Raw genomic sequence first — 24,658 nt, 5'->3', positions numbered from 1 at the left:
TCTAGAAGAGGGATGTCCAGCCTGGGCTACTTCAAAAGTCTACTGTGACTGTCAAGCAAGGAGACTTGTCTCATATTTCCTTTGAGATGCTGAGAGCAGGGTTGGGGTACAGAACAGCCCCAAACACAAGGTGGTGAAGGGAGACTGCGAGCTGCACCTTGGGAAGAGTCCACCACGCTTGCGTCCTGGCTTATGTGTTCTTCCAATTTTCAAATGATTCTAAACAAACCCAAATTTATATTTCTATATTTAGCAGCCCCCAGTTTGATTCTGATCCTGTCTGGAGACTGACTGCATGGCCTTCTGCCAGTGATTAAATTAGTCTGTGGGATATCTATTGCTCAGAGCTAACCAATGGTCATGTGATATTTTTAGCAGCTGCAATATAATGTTAGTAAAATTGTGCATTTTTATGACTTTTTAAAGTAACCCCTAATACAGTTTAAAAGTTGTGCCCCTTATTAACCCCACAGGGGCCACAGATCTCTGCAAACAAGAGAGAAACAGAGTGGGTTCTTCATTATGAGGCGGGCAAGAGCAGAGTGCATCCGGGTAGGAAGCCCCCACACCCCGCCACCAAAACACTGCTCTCAGGCCATGCGGAGCAGTGGGCTCTCTCCCTGACTAGCCACTTCCTTTGCCACGCCAGAAGAAAACGATGAGCAGAAAGTGGGGGATGTGGGGGAGAGCCCTCTAAATCAGCCGTGCCCGTGTGCCCTGAAAGACCCACTTACTGCACTGAAGGCCTCCTCGTCGGCCCCCAGCCCCACCCCTGCTGGACCCGTCGCCTCGCTTGGCACACACTCGCCCCCAGGCCTTCCCGCACACAGTCCCTTCTGCCTGGACGCTCTCGTCCCACCCCCGCCTGCCAAGCCATCCCGCAGGCTCACCACCACAGTCTCCAGGAAGGCCTCTCGCTTGTTTCAGGCAGAAGCCGTCTCTCTCTGGTCTCCATGTTATTTCGGAAAAGATAGAAAACTAGTCTCTCTTGAAGTGAACACAAAGGTCCTCCAAGGCAAGCAAGTCTGAGAGACCATCGCAGCCGAGAGGAAACCAGGGGGACACGGCAGCTCAGTGTCCCGTGGGGGCCGGGGTGGGGCCTGGGGCAGAAGCAGGAGTCACATAAGGACAAGGTTTGCAGTTTCCCTCCTGGTGAGAGTCAGCGTTGGTTCATGAATTGCACCAAATGGGCCACGCAGCGTGAGGCGGTATGGGGGGGAGACTGGGTGCAAGGGACACGGGGATCCTCCGTGTTGTCTTTACAACTTTCCTGTAAATCTAAAACTGCTCTGCATGAAAGAGTTATTGAAAACACAGGAACAGGAAGGACCTCCACAGTCAAAGCCGATGAGAATGAGGTGGACAGACGGTCGTTGCCAACCACGTCTGCCTCAGGAGAGGGAGCAGAGGGACCCGGAGCCCAGGGGCAAACCCCCCTGTCCGCTTCATTCCCCAGACCCGATCTGCGCAAACACGTGGAAATGAAGACTTAACATTTGCCACTGAGACCTCAAAAATGTGCAAAACTACACAAGCGGTGTGCAGTATTTGGAAGAGGAAATAAAATGTCACCTGATACAAAAATAATTGCTTTTTTTTTTTTATTTGGAAAGTCATATGCTGATATCTATTAAATTGAAAAATACATACAGCCTTTGACAACGCGGGTTCACCCGAGAGCTCAGCCTTCAGGAGCGAGCAGCGGAAGAAACCCGGGAGGAGCGAGCAGGCGCCGGCGGGATCGATCGCGGTCCAGGCAGACGCTGTGACCGTATCGCGGTTCCGTCAAAGGACGGGAGCTTCGGACTCAGCGGATGTCTCTGGATTCCTGTCAGCGAGAAAAGCAAGTCCTAGAGGGAAAAATGGGGAGAGAGACTCATTAATGAGTTTCCTTCTGAGGTGATGAAAACTTCTAGAATTAGATAGTGATGGTGGTTTTACAACATTGTGAGTGAGCTAAAATCACTGCATTGTACATTTTAAATGGTTAAAATGATGAGTGCTATGTTATAGTATTTACCACAATAAAAAAGAACACCTACTAAATCCTACAGATGTGTGCATTTTCAGAGTGCTGCTCTAAGGACCCTCCTCACTCGAGGAGACCCTTGCTATGACGAGTGAGCTGTGGGAGGAGGAATGCGTCCCCCAGCCTGCCTGGGACCCAGGGCTCCGGTGCAAGGAAAGAAATCCCTCCCAGGGGGAAAGGAAGGAGCTGGGAAGAGCACTGTGGGGTTAAGGGTAAAGCGGAGAGGCCCCCTGGCTGGGGCTGGGAGGAACCCGTCAGGCAGGAATGTTTTAGACAGACGTGCCGAAGAGCGTGCTCTCTCCACCACGACCTCACAAACCCTCAGTAGAGCACCGAACTTGTTTACGAATGCTTAGCTGGTGCACATTTACTGTGTCAAGTTTTCCTCGGAGGCCAAGGAAGAGGATGGGGTTTAAGTGAAGGTCAAGAAGCAGCTAAAAACTGGGTGAGCCCATGGAGACCTGGAGGATGAGCTTCAATGGGGCACGCTTCTTTAGAAGTCATGTTCCCCTGAGCCTCAGTTAACGGGGAGGGGGCACACCTGTTACAGATGGACATGCTTGGGGTCTTGCCCATCTTTATGGTCCCCGTACTACTTAATACAATGTCAAGCACATAGTAGGTGTCCACTAAACATTTATGGAATAGAATTGTATTAATATGGATCCTTATCTAGAGATATAATTGATATGCAACATTATATAAGTTTAAGGTGTACATTGCTCTATTTCTATGTTGTAACATGATTACCACTACAGCATTAGCTAACATTTCTATCTCATCACATAATTATCATTTCTTTCTTGTCGTGAGAACATTTAACATTTAAGATCTAGTCTCCTAGCAACTTTGAAGTATATAATACAATATTATTGATTATCATCACTATGCTGTGCCTTAGGTGTCCGGAACCTATTCGTCTTCTACACACAAATCTGCGCCCTTTGACCAACATCTCCCCAATCTTCCCATCCCCCAGCCCCTGGGAACCACTGTTCTACTTTCTGTTGCAACAAGTTTGACGTTTTTAGATCCCACATATTAGTGACGCCACTCGGTATTTTTCTTTCTCTGTCTGGCTCATCTCACTTAGCGTAATGTCCTTGAGGGTTCATCCATGCTGTTGCAAATGTCAGTATTTTCTTCCTTCTTGTAGCTGAATAATATTCCATTGCATAGATATACACCATATATTCCTTATCAATTTATGCATTAAAGAACACTCAGGTTGCTTCCAAAGAATGCTGCAATGAACATGGGCTACAGATACCTCTTCAAGGTAGTGGTTTTATTTTCTTCAAATATGTCCCCAGAAATGAGTTGCTAATTCATATACCGTAGTCCCTCTCTATATTGTGGTTCACTGTATCGCGAGATTTTTAAAAATATTATTTTTAATTATTTATCGCGGATTTTTTCCTATATCATGGGATTTTGCAGTGGTGTATATATATGCTGTTAAAGTTACATAGGTTTAAGAGTGTAGAATAAATGTAAGGTTCCTACTTCGCGAGGGCGGGGGGGTCTAGAACATAATACCTGCAATAAGTAAGGGAATACTGTAGTTGTATTTTGAATTTTTTGAGCAACTTCAGTAGCATTTTTGACAGTGGCTATATAAATTTACATTCCCACCCTAAAACAAGACTTATCCTTACCAACACTTATCCCCACATCCTTACCACCATTTATTTATTTTCTTTTTGGTGATGGCCATTCTGACAGGTGTGAGGTGACATCTCATTGTGGTCTTGATTTGCACTTTCCTGATAACTCGGGATGTTGAGCATCTTTTCACATACCAGTTAGCCATCTGTATGTCTTCTTTGGAAAAATGTCTGTTCAGATCCTCTGCCTATTTTTTAATTGAAATGTTTGTGTTTGTTGTTATTGTATGTGTTCTTTATATATTTTTGGTTATTAACCCCTTACGCAGTATATGGTTTTCAAGTATTTTTGCCTATTCCATAGGTTGCCTTTTCATTTTGTCGATGGTTTCTTCTGCTGTGCAGAATCTTTTTAGTTTGATGGAGTCACACTTGCTGATTTTTGCTTTGGTTGCTTATGGTTTTGGTGTCATGTCCAAAAAAATCATTGGCAGAATCAGTGTCAAAGAGCTTCTTTCCTCTATGTTTTCTTCTAGGAGTTTTATGGTATCAGATCTTAGTTTAAGCCTTCAATGTGTTTCAAGTTAATTTTTGTGAGTGGTGTAAGACAGGGGTACAATTTCATTTTTGCACATGTGGCTGTCTAGTTTTCCAGCACCATCTGTTGAAGAAACTATTCTTTCCCCGTTGAGTATTCTTGGCTTTAGATAAACATTTTTTAACATTATTTCTAATCAAAACGTGCCGGTAGTGACACAGTTGATGCCTATCCCCAAAGCCCAAAGGACTTTAAAGCCTCCGTTCAGTCTTCCATTGGAGGCTTTGAAGCCGTTTGTCTGTCCATTGCCGTACCAGGCGCTGAGACACCTGATGCGTATCTTCATCTAGTACTACAACCTGTGGGCATTATATTCAGACCACGAACCGAAGTGTGCTGATGAGCTGCCACTGCTCAGGTGGCCAGCAAAAAACCACTGGGCCACTTTCCAGGCCAGATTCCTTTGCCCTTTCGGCGCCTGTGCCCCATCCCTAGTCTTGCTCTCCAGCCCCCACACCTCCAAACAGGAGCCACTGACCACGACACATGAGCAGAGCACACTGCTGGCCTCACACCATCTGGGCCAAGTTTCAGGTCAAGGTAATAGCTTCTGGCATCTGCTTAGCTCTGTACATTTCCCTCAGTTCTTTCATAGGCAGCATTAATTTGGCCTCTCAATAAGCCTAAGAAATGCACAGGGCAGGTTTTATTAGCCCCATGTGATGGATGATCAAATAAGAAGTCAGAAAAGTTGGAAACGCAGCAAGCAGTGGGATTCCCTTTGGGACTCTACATCACAGGACTGATTTTATGAGTAAAGTCAACCATTCTGGGAATGAAACCTCCCAGTTGAAACCAATGTGTTCATTCATCTCACCCTTCTTCTGTTCGCTGATCTTTGCATTCCTCCCATCCGGAACAGCGTTTACAGTAATGGTAAGCCTTACATACGTTTTAGAATTAAATGACACATTTTCTTCCCTAAAAGAGGAGCATATGATCAGGTAGTAATGACAAACCAGTAAACAATCAAAATGCAGTGGTGTAACTATAATTATATTCACTAATTCCATCAAAGTAGTATTTGTTAAGTACTTCCTATATGCCAGGAGCTGGGAAGAGACAGGCGGTGGCATGTGGGATTTCAGCAGCATAGACTCGAGTGGCTGCCAGGAACCAAATCCCAGCTCTTGTGTTTTAGTTTTGGAACATGGGCAAATTATTGAACGTCACGGAGCTTCAGGGTCCTCATCTATACAATGGAGAGCACAAAACATTCCTGACAGGGTAGTAGTGAGGATTATATTAGTTCCTATACATAAAAGCTTCAGAATGGTGCCAGGTCTGTTTAATATGCAATAGCTAGTCACCATTACTAGTTATTACGACTAGGAAGCAGTGATGTAAAAGGCAGAGGCTGAAACTAGGAAAAAAGACTCAGAATTTTTCAAATTACAAACTTAGATTAAAATATATTATTTTTAAAATAATCACCACCACAGAAATATACATATGGTCGGTTGATTTTTTTATAAAGGTGCAAATGGAATTTGAGGGGGAAATGAGAATTTTCCATAAGTGATGCTGGAACAACTGGACATGCAAAAAAAAAAAAAAAAAAAAAAATTCAAGCTTTACCTCACACCATACACAAAATTTTACTCTTAATGGACCACAGACCTAAATGAGAAAGTTAACGTTACAGAACTTCATCCCATAATGCTCTCCCACACCCCGGTGCAGTCGGCTCTCCCCTCCCCACTCTCCCCTTGCCTTCTGTCCTCTCGTTTTGCTTTTCTTTAAAGAAGCTATGTGAAATGGAATCGCACAATATTTGGTCTTTGGGTCTGGCTTTTGGGTTAGACTAATGATTTTGATTCACTCGTGTTCTTGCACATGTCTGCAGTTTGTCTGTTTCCACTGCTGAGCGGTATTCCATGGTATAGATACACCACATCGGTTAACCCAGCTACATGCGAACACTTGGGTGATTTGCAGTTTGGGGCCATTCTGCATAAGGCTGCTGTGACAGGTCCTTGAATGGACTTAGGTTTTCTTTCACTTGGGTAAACAGCTGTTCATAGGGTAGGTGAATGTTTATAAGAAACTCCAGGCTCTTTTTCAAAGCAGTCGTACAATTTTGCCCTCCTGCAGCCTTTAAGCCAAACTGGGAGGATGATGAAGATGGGGGGGGATCACTGAGCTAGCCTCAGGCCACCTGAGGAGTCACACATACGGTGTCATCTTGCACAAAAAAGCAACCGTTCCTCCCGAGACAGACCCTGAGGAAGACAGACGAGGAACTGAGGTACAGAGCAAACTAGCGCCCCCATCTGAACCCAAGCCACACACGAGGCCTCACGTTGGCCTCGGCCCCAAACATCTGAAGAACAAGAGAGACAATTTTTTTTTTACCTTCCAAGCTTGCATTCTTTATCCACGTGCTCACCCTTTGGGATACAGAATTGAAAATATTTAAGAAACTGGAGGATGGGACTATTCCGTATGTAGACCAAGGGCCCTCCTCCTGAATTGTTTCCATTTCATGTGAGTATTTGATTCCTATTTGCCTCATTCGCCTAGATTCATTTAGGCAGTGACCGAAGTCCCGTGAAATCCAATAGTGCTATGAAAAGCGACAGGAAACCCGAAGAGCATTCTGTGAAAAGGTCTCTCTGCAAGTTCTTCACCGACCACAGCAGCCGTGAGGCCACTCCGCCCCGGGCTCAGGGCCAGAGCGAGGAGAGCGCCGAGCACCAGACAGGGCTGGGCAGGGCCGGAGAAGGAACAGGGCGGGTCACAGGGCTAGCTGGCTGCTGCTCAGGGCTACAGCATGGGGCCAGAACCAGCAGGCAGTCGCAGGGCCAGAGTTGAGACGGGCTCCCCCGGTGTGGGGTGGGGCTTTTCAGACGCCATCCTGCAGAGCTCCCAAGTTCCCACAGAGGACGTGAAGGGGTGGGTCTATGAGACTCTGCGCGACTCTGTCTTCACCCAAAGCATCTCTGACTTTCAGTGGTTTGTATCCTAAGGTTTGTACAAGGCTCATTGCTCTTTTTCTAAGACCAAGAAAAAAACCATCTTCTTACTAAAAACAATTTTAAAATGACTAGTTGAGAGGTAGAGCCCAAATTTTAGCCTCTACAGAGGCAGAGAGAAAACCTACATGTGTTAAGCAGGCTGGCGAATATATAAAAGGGGGTGGTGGGGACTGTGGCCGACTGGAGGGTCTATACGCCCTCCATGGAGCAGCTACCACAGGGCCCCAGTGAGCTGTAGCTCTGAGGGACTGAGGACCCAGTCTTGCCAGACCTGCTGATTTGCAAGAGAACCCAGCCAAACAGATTTTTACATAAAAGCGCTCAATTACTAAAGATCACCAACTAATTCAGTTTATCTTATAATATCATGTAGATCCAAAAAGCATATTAATACCTGGATTGGCCTCTCAATCACTAACTGGCTCTGGTTTGGAAAATACTAGAAATCATAGCAGCTTTTCATTGTTGCGGTGGGGAACTCACACCTTTCTTGAATGTAGAAGAGCTAGTTCTGTCTTTATGTTTTCTGCTAATCATCGTGTCCTCAATGCTTAGCCCGGAGCATGGCCCTTCACTGCCCAAACCAGCTGTGGAATGACGGGGTGTGTCGTTGTCACCTGGCTCTCTGTTGCACCCACTTAGGCCTCAAATCTCAAACAAGTCTCCACTTCTGCTTTGATATTCCAGGTGGCAACCTTGTGGGAGGTAGACCATTCATGGGTGGGCAAACCTGGCACATCTGTATTTTTCTGGGCACTGCTGAATAATCTAAAAAGACAGGCTGTGTACTTAAGCCAGTCCAAAGCTGTGCTCTGCAGTTCCCAGGTCCTTTTAGGGTACAAGAAACTTCGGTTCACGCCAGGAAACCCCCCACCAGCATCATTTCCACTTAGGAAGGATGGAAGCCTCACTGCTCTGAGGAACAACTCCGGGGCAAAAACACTGATGGTCCTGTGGCTGGAGGTCCAAGAGCTGGCATTCCAGCAGATGCCCATGGTAACTGGAAGCAAGTCCTTCCACGCTTCAAAGTCAGGGGTTCGGCCGACTCTGCCGGACTTGCACGGGATATAACTGAATGATTCTGTGACCCATAGCTCACCTTGACCTACCTAACAGCTAAAAAGAATTGAAGTTGGAAATCAGAGAAAAGTTGTCTTTGTAAGAGTATTTAATGAGCAGTGAGCACCCTTCCCAGCCCTGTGCTGGAGATGTATTCTGTCTTCATCTAAGCCCAGTGACGGGACATCAAGGAACCATATGGAGTCCTTCCCTTGCGTTACCTGGAGTTTGAAGGACACCAAGAACTTTCAACCTCCCTCTAATGGTGCCTCTTCCTAAACAGGAGCTGCTATGGTCTGCGCCAGAGACGTAGACATGTCCTCTTCTGTCCAGGGCAAACGTGCATGAGTGTGTCCAATGAATCAGACATGAGCCACAGGAGAGGAAGGCCCCTTGCAGAACTGCTTAAATTCTGCCCAAGAGATAGATCTGCCCCAGGAGGCCTGATGACCCCAACCAGCGGTGAGTGGCCAGACCTAGATTCCTAAGAGCAGAGGGAGAAAAACAGAACTGGCACTCAGAGAAAATGTAATATTCCCAGTACAGACCCAGAGAAACCCACAAATGTACCCCAATAAGTGAAGTCAGTTTTGCTCATCTACTAACTTGCTGTAGTCCAAAGTAGTCAACACTTGATTCCATGAACACCGGGCACACCAGCCCTTTCCTGTCCCTCACCTCTCCTCCCTCCTCTGTTCAGACCTGGAGGGTCAGAAGCCGCATCTAGTCAGCTGGGGGCAGGACAGGAGGCAGAGAGAAACAAGGTGTAAAACTGAACAGAAGCTTCCCACTCACTCCCCACCCAATGTGCACACGAATATATTAATGTGCATGAACTAGATATATTCATTACTAAAATGAGGCTATTCTTGAAGCTAAAAATGACAGGAGAACTATTTAATTGTTAAGAATGAGCTAGCTGACTCTGTTGGCTCCCCAGGACTCTCTCGAAGTGTGAAGAACAATCTCCTGGCAGCTGAGGGGGGGAAGAACAGAATTGTTAAAATAATAGTTTTTTAATATGTAGGAAGACGAAAAGGCATTCAGACCCGGGAAACAGGGTGCCCAGCGGTGTTAAAGGGGTGAGAGTCTGAGGAAGAGCAGGTGGGTTGAGGTGGCCAAAGCAGAGGGCGTGAACAAGGGAGGTGGGGCCAGCTCACAGGGAAGCCTGTTTTCCATGCTCTGAAGTGTGTCCTTCATTCTGCTGGAGACGCAGCTCTCTGAGGAGGCAGAGATACAGTCTGTTGGGTAATTGCAGAAGATAACCCTGGCAACGGCATGGACAGAGACTGGAGTCTCTTTGGAGGTCACTGCTGTGATTCACGTGAAAGATGAAGGCCTGGATTAGGAGAGCTGTGGCTGGAACGGAAAGAGCGTGGATCTGAAAACCTGTCTGGAGGCAGCATTGTCGGGAACTAGCCACTCTTTGGCTAGAAGGAGTGGAGGAAAGAGAGAAGTCAAGGGTGACACCTTCTTAGAGGCTGGGCAACAGGTAGCTGAATGTGCCAGGAGCCTAGATAGGAAATAGAGGAGGAGGAGGAACTCGGAAGGAAAATAATGAGGTCAGTTTCAAACATGGTGAACCGGAGGTGCTATTGGCAGGACTTTCCTGGGAAGACGCCTGAGAAGCAGCTAGAAGTCCGGTCTTGGAACAGCAGAGAGGTTAAGGCTGGTGAGATGGATGCATCTGTCCCACCTCGGCATCCTCTGCAGGAGTGGCTCCAGCATGAGGCACTCATCCACACTGGAAAAATTCTTCCAATTACTTTTTGGCACATCTTAGAAGCAGAAGAGAAAAATGGATCGCTTTTTTACATTTTCATTACATTCATTCTAAAATTATACTCTCCTGATTTCCAAGGACTTCCAGTGCCTGGTGTTGATATATAACCACGTAACTTCACCCTCTGTATACAATGCTGAATTACTTACGCCTCTCCCAGGGCTCACTCCTGACATGGGATGTCAAACAGAAATAGAACATGCATCTCCTGCATCTGGGCTGAAACCTTACAGAGAAGTCTATGGGCGGCCATAAATAACCCCGCATGTTCCTGGAAAGGAGCTGTGTGTGCGGACAGCGTAGGGTCACTGCAGATTTATGAGCGCGTCCCCCAGGCCGCGGCTCGCACAGCCAGCGCAGGGGCCCGCGGACGGCGGGAGGTCCGAGGCAGCACCACGATGAAAGGACGGCTGGTCCCAGGGCTGTGGGACACCTGGGCACCCCAGGGCCACAGGACACCTTTCCATTTTCTAGCGTTTCTACTGCTACTCTTACAGCCAGGAAAAGACCCTGAGGGTCACTGAATCCTGAGTGTGTTTTCTTACAGCCGTTCGAATCTGTCACCAAGCGCACTAGACAAACTTCTGCTATTGTGGCTACAACGTCTCCCCGCTCTTCCACAAGCGCAAAGGTCGGCCTTAGATGAACTGTGCGTGGGTGGGCACTGCCTTCCCGTCTCTTCTTGCTTTTCTTTCTCATTTCCCACACTCTTGGTTTCCTCTCTCTCTCTCTCTCTCTCTCTCTCTCCCCCTCATTATCCTATGAAAATCCTCTTCTTGTGCATAATCTGGAGTAAATGACTTTACCTCTCAAGCCCTTCACTTTCTCACTTGTAACATGAAAGTGTAAGACCAAGTGCTTGTCAAACTTGAATGTGCAAGTGATGCCTCTGAGGATGCTGTTAGAATACAGATTCTGATTTAGTATCAGAACACTGGAGGGGGCCCAAGGCTCCACGTCTCTAACAAACTCAGGTGATTTTCATGCTGTTGACCCGAGAACCTCACTTTAAGTACGAAAACAATCCCGGACGGCAGGGCTCCCTTTCCTTGTACCCGCCGTCCATTGGTAGAGCCTGCGAGGAGAGCCGTGGTGGGAGTGCTGGGGATACTTCAGCCTCCGTGGGGGGAAGTTGAACGTGGTAAAATGCTTTCAAAATAAGCACATCAAATATCTGCCTTCAATGAAAGAGATGATCTCTAAGGACTATTATCATTCCATATTTTAAAACATTTGTGTTTTTCTTCAACATGGAGCATTTCTCAGAAGCTGTTTACATATGAAAGAGTCTAATGAACTCATCAGTGTTGAGGCTGAATTATGGAGGACTTTTTAGAAATAAAGAGAGTGGAAATCATAAAATAAGGGTCAACAAGCAATCAAAAAGGATAGACGGTTAACTAACCAAAAGTTGGCTCATAGAAAATGGTCTTAAGATAGCACTTTGGGAAGAATGTTCAAGAGAAAAGAGAAGATGTAAATAAACACTACAGTAAGTAGAAAGGGAAAAATAACTACAGACATAGGAGATGTTTTAATAATTTTAAGGAAATATTATGAGTGAACAAACACCAGAAAACGTCAGAATCCAGAAGCAATGGGTATGTTGTTTTAAAAGTATAAAAATGAAAAAATTTTAATGTGAAAGAATGGAAAACTTATTCAGACAAATAATATTTAAGAAAACGAGAACGTAATAAAAAGCCTTCTCCCCAAACTCACACCCAGACACAAAAGCCAGGCACAGAGGGACTTACAGGTGTGTATTATCAAAACTTCAAACAACAAATAACCCTTATATTATACAAGTTGCCTAATAAGAAATAATAATAAAAAGGTTGTTTACTTGACTTGGGGTGGTGAAGCCATAACACATATACAGATGATGTATTACAGAACTGTATACCTGAAAGCTGTGTACTTTTATCAACCAATGTCACTTCAATAAAGTCAATAAAAAAGTTTAAAAAATAATGTTGAAGAAGGAAAAAATGTATAATCTAGATGTCAAAACAAAACTGGGACAATACAAGGAGAGAATATTGTAGGTCCATTTCACTTAGAAATACAAAAAAAAAGTAAAGAAAAGAAATATAAAACACTGACTAACAGAATGTAACATATATTTAAAAATAAGTCATCATAATAGTTCACCCCAGATATTGGAGGATTATTAAACATTATAACATCTATCAATCCACTTCAAAATTTAAAACAGAAAAGTCATGGTTATCTCAATAAATAATGAGAAATCACTTTATTTAAGTCAGCACATTCTTAGTAAAACTTCAGAGGATAGGGATATGAAGTTTATCTTTCAAAAACCTATAGCAAACAAACTACATAATGAAGACATTTTAGAAGGTAGGGAATAAAGCAAAGATACACATTTTAACCACTACTGTTGACCACAGTTTGGAAGGTCTTACCCAATTCACTAAGATTTAAAAAAAAAAGCAAAAGATTGTCCTGACCAGTTTTGGTCAGTTGGTTGGGCATCGTCCCACAAGGTGAACGGCCACCAGTTGGTTTGATTCCCGGTCAGGGCACATGCCTAGGTTGCAGGCCTGGTCCCCAGTCGGGGAGCATGCGAGAGGCAACTGATCGATGTTTCTCTTTCATGTCAATGTTTTTCTGTCTCCCTCTCTTCCTTCTCCTCTTAGAATAAATAAAATCTTTTTAAAGAAGGCCAAAGATTGAAAAAACAGAAAGAGTTGCTATGCTTTGGAGAGACACTGCTCATTTATACAGAAAGCTAAAGGAAATTAAACTAACAAATATTTAAGTTGATGAGTAGATGAATGAATGAATAAATGAATGAATGAATGAGATGGTTCAGCAAGATTCCTAGACAGGAGGTCAACACAGAAACACAGCAGTATTCAAGAAGCACTCCTAGAATGGCAGCTTGGGAAGTTCCACACGCCTCCTCTGTCTTAGTCTGTTCAGGCTGCTGTAACAAAATACGACTGACTGGGTAGCTTTAAAACAACAGAAATTTATTGCTCGTAGTTGGAAAGGCTGAAGTCTAAGATTGTGCTGTCAGCATAGTCATGAGGGACCTCTACCAGGTCCCAGACTTCTTGTTGTACCCTCACATGGTGTGGGGGGCTTGCTGAAGGGTATCTCTGGGGCTCCTTTCATAGAGCAGTCATCTCATCCCCCAGGGCTCCGCCCAGTCACCTCCCAAAGGCCCCACCTACTAACAACACTGTGTTTGGGAGATAAGATTCAGTGTATATAGATTTGGAGGAGACAGATTCAGCTCATAGCACTCTCGCCAGGGGAATAACCATTATCGGTGAAATTTATAAACACAGTAATCTAAAGTCTCTGGGTTTTCCGAACCTGATGAGAGGAAAAGCTATGCAAGTCCAAGAAGCACTGAGAGTTCCAATCAAGAGGAACCCCCAAAAACCCACTCCAAGGCACATCTTAGTTAAAATGGCAACATTCCAAGACAAAGAGAGAATCCTAAAAGCAGCAAGAGAAAAGCAGCAAATAACATACAAGGGAGCTCCGATAAGGCTATCAACTGATTTCTCAACAGAAACATTACAAGCCAGAAGGGAATGGTCAAAAATATTTCAAGCAATGAAAAACAAAGGCCTACAACCAAGAATACTCTACCCAGCAAGGCTCTCATTCAAAATAGAAGGTGAAATAAGGAGTTTCTCAGACAAAGGAAGACTGAAAGAATACATCTCCACCAAACCAGCATTGCAAGAGATGCTAAAGGGACTGTTCTAGGAAAAAACAAGAGAGGAGAGGAACAGAGGTACAAAGGGAAATGAATAAATACACGTCAATAATAACCTTAAATGTAAATGGATTAAATGCTCCAATTAAAAGACATAGGGTAACGGAATGGATAAGAAAACAGGACCCACATATTTGCTGTCTACAAGAAACACACCTCAAAACAAAAGATTTACACAGACTGAAAGTAAAGGGATATAAAAAAATATTCCAAGCAAACGGACCGGAAAAAAAAGCCGGGGTAGCAGTTCTCATATCAGACAAAATGGATTTCAAAGCAAGGACAATAAAAAGAGACAAAGAAGGACATTTCATAATACTTAAAGGAACAATCCATCAAGAAGATATGACTTTGATAAACATATATGCACCCAACATAGGAGCACCCAAATACATAAAGCAAATACTAGAAGACCACAAAAAGGATATCAACAACAACACACTCATAGTAGGGGACTTCAACACTCCATTATCAACAATAGACAGATCATCAAAGCAAAGAAACACCAAGGATATACAGGCATTGAACAACACACTAAACCACATGGATCTAACTGATATATATAGAACTTTTCACCCCAAAGAAGCAAAATATACATTCTTTTCAAGTGCACATGGGACATTTTCAAAGATAGACCACATGATAGGTCACAAAACAAGCCTCAACAAATTCAAGAAAATTGAAATCATATCAAGCATCTTTTCAGATCACAATGCCTTGAAACTAGAAATCAACCTCAGAGGAAAAAATCAAAGACACCCAAACTCATGGAGATTGAATAACATGCTATTAAATAATGAATGGGTTAACAATGACATCAAAGAAGCAATCAAGAAATTTCTAGAAACTAATGATAATGAGCACACAACAACCCAAAACCTGTGGGACACAGCAAAAGCAGTCCTGAGAGGGAAGTTTATAGCAATACAGGCATATCTGAAAAGGCTAGAAGAATCTCAAATAAAAAACCTAACCACAATGCTACAAGAACTAGAACAACAACAACAAACAAAGCCTAGGGCAAGAAGAAGGAATGAAATCATCAAGATCAGAGCAGAACTAAATGACATAGAGACTAAACAAACAATCCAAAAGATCAACGAAACTAGGAGCTGGTTCTTCGAAAAAATCAACAAAATCGACAAGCCTCTAGCCAGTCTAATCAAGAAAAAAAGAGAGAAGACACAAATAAACAAAATCAGAAATGAAAGAGGAGAAATCACGACTGATACCTCAGAAATACAAATGATAGTTAGAAATTACTTCAGACAACTGTATGACAAGAAATTTGACAATCTAGAAGAAATGGACAAATTTCTAGAAACATACAACCTTCCAAAACTGAATCAAGAAGAAGTGGAAAGTCTCAACAGACCAATAACAAAGAAGGAAATTGAAACAGTAATCCAAAATCTCCCGGCACACAAAAGCCCTGGACCGGATGGCTTCACAGGCGAATTCTACAAAACATTCAGGGAAGAACTAACTCCTATCCTCCTCAAACTGTTCCAAAAAATCCAAGAAGAAGGGAAAATCCCAAACTCTTTCTATGAAGCCAGTATTATCCTAATCCCCAAACCAGGTCAAGACACAACAAAGAAAGAAAACTACAGGCCAATATCACTGATGAACATCGATGCTAAAATCCTCAATAAAATATTGGCAAACAGGATCCAGCAACACATCAAAAAGATCATACATCATGATCAAGTGGGCTTCATTCCAGGGATGCAAGGATGGTTTAATATTCTCAAATCAATAAATATAATACATCACCTAAACAGAATGAAAGACAAAAATCACATGATCATATCAATAGATGCAGAAAAAGCATTTGATAAAGTTCAACACCCATTTATGATGAAAACACTCAGCAAAATGGGAATAAAGGGAGCATATCTTAACATAATTAAGGCTATATATGAGAAGCCTGAAGCCAACATCATACCCAATGGACAAAAACTGAAAGCATTCCCCCTGAACTCAGGAACGAGACAAGGTTGTCCACTCTCTCCACTCCTTTTCAACATAGTGTTGGAAGTCCTAGCCACAGCAATCAGACAAGAAAAAGAAATAAAAGGAATCCAAATTGGGAAAGAGGAAGTGAAACTTTCATTATATGCAGATGATATGATAGTATACCTAGAAAATCCTATAAACTCCACTAAAAGACTACTCAATATAATAAGTGAATTTGGCAAAATCGCAGGGTACAAAATAAATATACAGAAATCCAAGGCATTTCTGTACACCAACAATAAAATAGCAGAGACAGAGACAAAAAAGAAAATACCATTTACTATAGCAACAAGAAAAATAAAGTACCTAGGAGTAAACTTAACCAAAGAGATAAAAGACCTGTACTCTGAAAATTACATAACATTGAAGAAAGAAATTAAGGAAGAAACAAATAAATGGAAGCAAATACCATGTTCTTGGATGGGAAGAATCAACATCATCAAAATGGCCATACTACCCAAAGCAATTTACAAATTCAATGCAATCCCTATTAAAATACCAATGACATATTTCACAGACCTAGAACAAATACTCCATAAATTCATATGGAACCAAAAAAGACCCCGAATAGCAAAGGCAATCTTGAGACAGAAGAACACAGCAGGAGGAATCACAACACCAGATATCAAACAATACTACAAAGCCACTGTAATCAAAACAGTATGGTACTGGCATAAGAACAGACATATAGATCAGTGGAACAGAATAGAGAGTCCAGAAATAAACCCAGGCCTCTATGGTCAACTAATCTTTGATAAAGGAGGAAGGAACATAAAATGGAGTGAGAAGAGCCTTTTAACAAATGGTGCTGGGAGAACTGGATAGGGACCTGCAAAAAAATGAAACTAGACCACCAACTTACACCACACACGAGAATAAACTCAAGATGGATCAAAGACTTAAATGTAAGCCGTGACACCATAAAAGTCCTAGAGGAAAACATAGGCAAGAAAATATCAGATATCTCACGTAACAATCTCTTCACGGATACATCTCCTAAAGCAAGAGAAATAAAGGAAAAAATAAATAAATGGGATTACATCAAACTGAAGAGTTTCTGCTCAGCAAAAGAAAACAACAGCAAATTGAAAAGGAAACCAACCATATGGGAAAACATATTTGCCAATGACATCACAGACAGGGGACTGATTTCCAAAATATATAAAGAGCTGATACGACTCAACATCAAGAAAACAAACAACCCAATTAAAAAATGGGCAAGGGACCTGAACAAACACTTCTCCGAAGAGGACATACAGAAGGTCCATAGACACATGAAAAAATGCTCAACATCATTAGCCATCAGGGAGATGCAAATAAAAACCACAATGAGATACCACCTTACACCAGTCAGAATGGCCATCATCAACAAATCAACAAGCAACAAGTGCTGGCGAGGATGTGGAGAAACGGGAACCCTACTGCACTGTTGGTGGGAATGCAGACTGGTGCAGCCACTATGGAGAACAGTATGGAATTACCTCAAAAGATTAAAAATGGAACTGCCTTTTGAACCAGCGACTCCACTACTAGGATTATACCCGAAGAATCTTGAAACACCAATTCAAAAGAACTTATGCACCCCTATGTTCATAGCAGCACTGTTTACAATAGCTAAGTGCTGGAAACAACCTAAGTGCCCATCTGTAGATGAGTGGATCAAAAAACTGTGGTACATTTACACAATGGAATACTATGTAGCAGAAAGAAAGAAGGAACTCCTACCATTTGCAACAACATGGATGGAACTAGAGAGAATTATGCTTAGTGAAATAAGCCAGGCAAAGAAAGAAAAATACCATATGATATCACCTAATACAGGAAACTAAAGAACAACACAAACAAAGGAACTAAATAGAACAAAGAGCAGAATAGCAGTCAATAGGGGGGAGGGGAGAGGGAGAGAAGGGGGATAAGTAAGGGAAGGGTTTAATTAAAGAGCCTGTATAAAAGACTCATGGACATAGACAACAGGGAGGGATATGATTGCGGGAGAGGGGGTGGGCTGGGTGGGGGAGAGAAATTGGGGGAAAAGGGGACAACTGTAATTGAAAAACCAAAAAAAAAATAAAAAAAAAAAAAAAAAAATAAAGTCTCTGGGAATTTTTCTAAAGGCATACAGCAAATGGAGAAACATTTGTTCACGAAAACCTACTAAATCTCAGTAAGCCAGTGGTATTTGAGTCACAACCTACTCCTTACCTGGCCCTCTCCACCCTGTCCATCCACCAGCACAGTGTGAAAGAAGTTCTACTGTGGGCAGATGTTGCCGGGAAGACAGGGCTCACTCTCACCCCATTTTCAGTCTAGGGATATAGTTACCCCTTGGGAGGAGCAGCTTGTCAGCAGTTCGTGTCCCCCAAACCCAGAGGTCTGGGCCTCCCCCACACTCATAAGGTGCAAAATCTACCCTAGACATAGCAGGCCAATAATACTTGGCCCAGGTCACCCTGACCCTAGCTCACTTGTAGGGTGGAGGCTCTGTGGTTGAAGAAGTAAGGCAAGAAAACCAGAGATTGCCACTATGCTCAGAGTTGTGCTCATGGAGCAAGGATACCGCTCCAAGGGCAGTGGGCCATTGTCCCCGGCCCCAGCTCCAGAGCAGCAGTGCAGAAGTTCTGCTCAGTGGGGAGGCAGGCTGTAGGAACGGAGAGCTGAGCTCCATTTATCTCCCTAAAAAGTCTGACTTTACTTGCAACAGAGAGTGGAAAAGTTCAAGCTAAAAAGCATTTTGATAGACAGTAAAGATTTTGTTGTGAGGCAGTTAGAGAAGATGTGTAGCGTTGGAATAGCAGTGAGCAAAATGGTGGATCAGTTAGAAGTTCAGTAAAGAGACTCAAGGAAGACAGGGAGACAGGTCAGAACTGTCGTGGGCTTGAAACAAGCTTCAAAGACTGGCTTCAGCAACTTGCCTCTGCAAAAGGCCTGACTTTAATCTGATCAAATTGTGGAGCAATATACACTCAAAAGCAATGCAGAAAATTCTATGTTGTCATAAATGCCCAGTTTCGGCAAAAAATTTGCAAGCTATGCACAGAAATGTGAAAGTGTAATTTATACACAGGAATAAAAGCAGACAAAAGAAACTGCCTTTGAGGACAGCCAGATGTTGACTGGACAGAAACTTAAAAATAATTATTACAAATGTGTTAAACTAACAAAAGGATATAACATTTAAAGAATCAAAGGAAGGTATGATGGCAGTGTCACATTAAATAGAAAATATCAATAGAGGTAGAAATTATTTAAAAGGACCAAATGAAAAGTTTGGAGTTGAAAAGCAAAATAAACAAAACGAAAAATTTACTAGAGGGGCGCAAAAGCAGATTTCAGCTGGCAGAAGACAGAATCAGCCAACAGAGAGAAAAAGAGGAAGAGAAAAATATAAACGGAGCCTCTGAGAAATATGAGCCACCATTATGCTTAATGGTAACATCAGATGAAGGAGAGAGAAGGGACAAGAAAAAGTATCTGAAGAAATGCGACCACCCATCAATCTATATGCTATACAAATACAAAGATATACTATGCAAATAACAAACACAAGAGAGCTGCAGGGGCTATGCTAATAATAAACAAAATGAACTTTTAAAAATGTTACTAGAGATCAAATAAAACATATTATAATAGAAAGGTCAATCCGATCAGAAGATATAACCATTATAAACATATAATGAGTTGGGCAGAGCCTCGGAATACATTCCCCAAAATGTTTTTTATAACATTAGTCTATACATTCAAGAAGCTCACCAAGGTCAGTCCAGAGAAGATAAAACACAAAGAAATTCACCTTCAGATGTATCATAGTCAAAATGTTGAAAGAGAAAATTTTGAAAGCAGCAAAAGAGAAATAATTCCTTGCACACAAGGGAACCCCAATAAGTTTAAAAACTGACTTCCAGTCAGAAACAATGGTGACCACAAAGGAGTGGGATGGCCATATTCAAAGTGCTGAATAAAGAAGCTGTCAGCTAAAAATATTACATCCGGCAAAACTATGTTTCAAAATCAATGGAGAAACTAGGACATTACAAGGCAAACAGAAACTTCTAGCAGACCCAGTGAACAAGAAATTGTGAAGGAAGTTCTTCGAACTATCAGCAAATGGCACCATACAGTAGTTCAATTCACAAGAGAAAACAAAGAGCTCTGATGAAAATAATTTCATATGTAATTACAAAATACCATATTAATGCACATTTGTCCTTTCTTCTCTTAACTGACTTAAAAACAATTACTGATATACAGGATAGGGCAAAAGTACATTTACAGTTCTGAGTACATGAAACACAGAGTTTATTCTCATATTATCACTTACTAATTATTCTATTATTTTCCACACAAACAACTGTAAACCTACTTTTACCCCATCCTGTAGATATCTAAACACATGTGAAGATATAAATTATATATATATATATCTAAACATGTATCTATTACATGTTGTATATCTAAACATACATAACACATATATCATACGTGCGTGTTTGTGTTCTTGGACCTCTAATCTACAGAAAGAGCCGTGTACAGCAGGAGGCGGGGACAAAGCTGCACACTTCCCAGTAACAGTGGGCGGGACAAGGGAGCACGGAGAGGACACCAGGTGGCAATTTGAATTCACAGAAAGAAAGAAAACAAAATTCTTAAATAAAGGGATTAATACAACAAACTCCATAAAAGTACTTGCTCTTCTCTATTCTCTCAGCTTCACTAAAATACACAGAACTATAAAAAGTCATAATTATAACAATGTACTGATGGGCATGGGCATGCAGCATAAACATTACACATCTACATATACATGTACCAACAGCACAAAACACAGTGAGTAGGGACTAGAATTGTACAGGTGCAACATTTCTACATTTTGCTGGAACTGAGATACTATAAATCTGAAGTAGAGTCTGGTAAAATCTATAATGGAGACCTAGAGAAGCTACTAAGAAGCTGTCTCAAAAAATATAGATTAAAAAAACCAGTAAAAGAATTAACATAGCACAATAAAAATATCTGCTTAATGAAAAAGAAAGCAGTAAAGAAGAAAGGAAGAAAAATGATATGAGACATGGAAACCAAAATATCAGACATAAACTCTATCAATAAGCGTACCATGTGTGAAAGGATTAAACAGTCCAATCAAAGGAGAGAAAGACTGGATAAAAAACAAGACCTAACTGTATGCTGACTAAAGGAGCTACATTTTAGACCCAAAGGTACAAACAGGTTTAAAGTAAAAAGAGGAAAAAGATATACCGCGCAAAGAGCAACCGCAAGAGCACGGCAACGGCTGTACTAATAACAAACATACTTTAAAGCAAAGTGCTACACATTATAATGGAACTTATTATAATGAAAAGGTCAATCCAACAAGAAGATATAACCATTATAAATATATAATGAACCTAACAGAGGATCATAACACATGAAGCAAAAATTGACAACACTAAAAAAAAAAATACACAATTCAACAATAATTATCGGAGACTTCAATATTCCTCTTTCAATAAAGGGGAAAAATGAGAAGATGCGCAAGGATATAGAAGACCTGAAAAACATTATAAAACAAACAGACCTAACAGACAGGCACAGAGAGGTGTTCAGCAGGCAGAATACATCTTCTCAAATGCACATTCCCCCGTTCTCAAATGGAAAATTCCCCAGGATAAGCCATTTGGTAGGCCGTAAGGCAAGCTACATTGAATTTTAAATAACTGAAGTCCTATAAAGCACATTTCTGACTACTAGGGAATTAAATTAGAAATTAATAACAGAAGGAAAGCTGGAAAATTCTCAAATAACTGAAAAATAAACAACACACTCTTAAATCACCAATGGGTCAAAAAGATCATAAGAGAAACTGAAAGCACTTTGAGACAGACGAAAACAGAAACACAGCACACCAAAACTTACGGGATGAACAGCTAAAGCAGAGCTTGGAAGGAAGTTATGACTGTAAATGCTTATGTTAATTTAAATTCTTTCTCTAATTCTCCACCTCGAAAAGCAGAAAAAGAAGAGCAAAGTAAACCCAAAGCGAGCAGAAACAAGGATGTATAAGGATTAGAGTAGAAATAAATAGGAGTAGAAAAAACAATAGAGAAAATCAGTGAAAGCAAAAGATGGTCCTTTGAAAGCTCGACATTCACAAATCTTTAGCCAGATGAACTAAGCATAAAGGAGGGGAAAACACTTGAACTACTTAAGTCAGAAGTAAAAGAAATAACATCGCCAATGCCATTGCCAAAATAAAAAGAAGTATAAATGAGTACTATGAACAACCATACGCCAACAAATTACGTAATTTAGATGAAATAGGCAAATTTCTATAAAATTGATGCAAGAAGAAACAGTAAATATGAATAGGCCTATCTAAAGAAAAGCTCAGGGATATTAGTGGAATGAACATAAAGTTGGGCCAGGTGGATCAGGCCGACTTTATTAATTTAGGACCACTAAGCAGAGATTCTGGACCTGACGTTGTAGCTCGAGGGGTTAGAAAGCATTCTCAGTTAGTTTGGTCCGTTGGACCAAAAGGGGATGCGCACTAAGTGAAGGTGAAACATCGAGGGAAATTAGCCTGTTAGAGTGGGTTTGTCATGTAGGACCTGCCCACCCATGCCAGGAGGACCCAAAGGACGCACTTCTCACAACTGGGAAAAATACATGTGTGAGGGGAGCTCCAGGGTCCTTGAATAGCCCTGGGGCTCCTCTTTTCTGTAGTGAGAAGTTACAGTGAAAGCTGGGGCCACGGAACTGGGATCCTTCATCGCAGGAGGGCTAATTGCGTCTTGGAATGGCAGGGGCCAAATAATGGTCCTCACCGGTCAAAGACAGAGGGTGGCGGAGCCAAACGCATCACCAGGACAATCTCATTCACAGACGCCTTTGGCTCTGGCTAGTGGATCATGGTGCTCCTGGAAGAGAAGCAGATGAGCTGTCTGTTTGGTTCTTTTGAAGATTTTCATTTATTTGTTTTTAAAGAGTGGAGAAAGGAGGGAGAAAGAGAGGGGAAAAAGATGTGAGGGAGATACATCCATCAGTTGTCTCTCTCACACACACCCCAGCCAGGGACCTGGCCTGCAACCCAGGCACATGCCCTGACCAGGAATTGAACCAGCAACATTTTGGTTCACAGGATGACACTCAGCCCACTGAACCACACCAGTCAGGGCTAACACGGGCAGTCTATTAAACTCCTACTTAATCTATATAAGCAGAAGAGTCCTAGGTCAAGTAAGCAGAAATATCAATTGAATCACCAACACAAAGAGTCATGGCTCCTTAACTGTGTTCCTCACTGAGCCAGTCGGCAGACCCCTTGAGGAAGGACCCCAGTACACTACCCAAACTGTATACTGTTAATTTTTCTCCTGCCTCTCCCCCAAGGCACCTACAGTCTTTCACCCATGTAACCCTGCCGTGGGGAAAGGAAAATAATCAGACTCGGGAAATTCCTGGCCCCTGCCATTCCAAGACGCAATTGGCCCTCCTGCAATGAAGGATCCCAGTTCGGTGGCCCCAGTTTTCACTGTAACTTCTCACTACAGAAAAGCGGAGCCACAGGGCTATTCAAGGACCCTGGAGCTCCCCTCACACATGTATCTTTCCCACTTGTGACAAGTGTGTGGTCGGCGCGGCTGCTCGGCGAGGCCCGACGGCCCGGTCCGGCGCGCTGCGCGGCGGCCGGCGGCGGCACCATCCACGGCGGGCTCGGGAGACGGAGGCCGGGCTCAGCGCGGGCTCCCCGGCATGCCCCGGCCGGCCGCCGCCTCAGAGCCGGGCCGCGTACGCAGGGTGGCTCCGCAAGCGCCGGGATGCGGGCCGGGCCTTCCCTCGCACCACGGTGCTCCGCTGCACCGCGCGCCCGGGCACCTCCGCCCCGTGCCCCGCGCCCCCAACAGAGCGCGCGGTCCCTGCCGCCCGGCCGTCGCGGGCCCATGGACGCGGCCTCCTGGGCCCGCTGCCTACCTGCGCTCGGGCCCGCCTCTCAGGTGCCGGGCCGCTTCGGGTCCCTGCGGTCGGGGCGCCACCAGTGTCCCGGGCGCCCCGCGGCCGCAGCAGATGCTACTGGAGCCTCTACGCACTCCCGGGGCGGGGCAGTCTGGTGGGCGGGCGCAGGGGAGGAGGAAGCCAGAGGGGCAGTGATCGGCGGCCCTGTCGGCCAATGGCAGCGCCGATCTTCGCCTACCAAAGGAAGCCCTCGGCCAGTGGCAGCCAGGGGCGGGGACAAAGGGCAGGGCGTAAGGTCACTTGCGTACGGTGGGGCGCGGGGATGGGGCCTTCAGGTTGGGTGGGCTGGTGTGGGGCCAGCAGAGTACTCCCAGCAGCGACGGTGGCGGAGGCGGTCGGTGTCAGCGCCCGGAGCGGCGCCGTCCGCGGTGGGAGAGCGGGGACGGCGGCGCCGGGAGCGGGAGCTGGGGCGGCGGCGGCGGCGGTGCTATCGACCACCGCCTCTCCGGCCGCCCCCGCTCCCATCGCCTCCGCCGCCGCCGCCGCCGCTCCGGCCGCTGCCACCGATAACACCTCCGCCGGCCGTCCCCGCTCCCACCGCCCCTCCGACGGCCTCTCCTACCTCTGCCGCCACTGGGGCCGGGGTCGGCGGCGCCTGGAGCGGGGGTGGCGGCTGTGGGACCGTGGCCGGCGGTGGCGAGAACGGGGGCTGCGGCAGTGGAATCGGGGCCGGCGGCGGCGGGAGCGGCGGGAGCTGGAGCTGGGGTGACGGCGGAGGTGCTATCGGCGGGAGGGCCCGGAGCGGGAGCGGCGGTGGCCGATAGCACCACCGCCGACGCCCCAGGTCCTGCCGCCGCCCCAGCTCACACCGCCGC

This window comes from Furipterus horrens, unplaced genomic scaffold, assembly GCF_987537825.1.
Source record: "Furipterus horrens unplaced genomic scaffold, mFurHor1.1.pri manual_scaffold_13, whole genome shotgun sequence".
NCBI classification, from domain to species: domain Eukaryota; kingdom Metazoa; phylum Chordata; class Mammalia; order Chiroptera; family Furipteridae; genus Furipterus; species Furipterus horrens.
Note: the sequence above shows the minus strand (reverse complement) of the source record.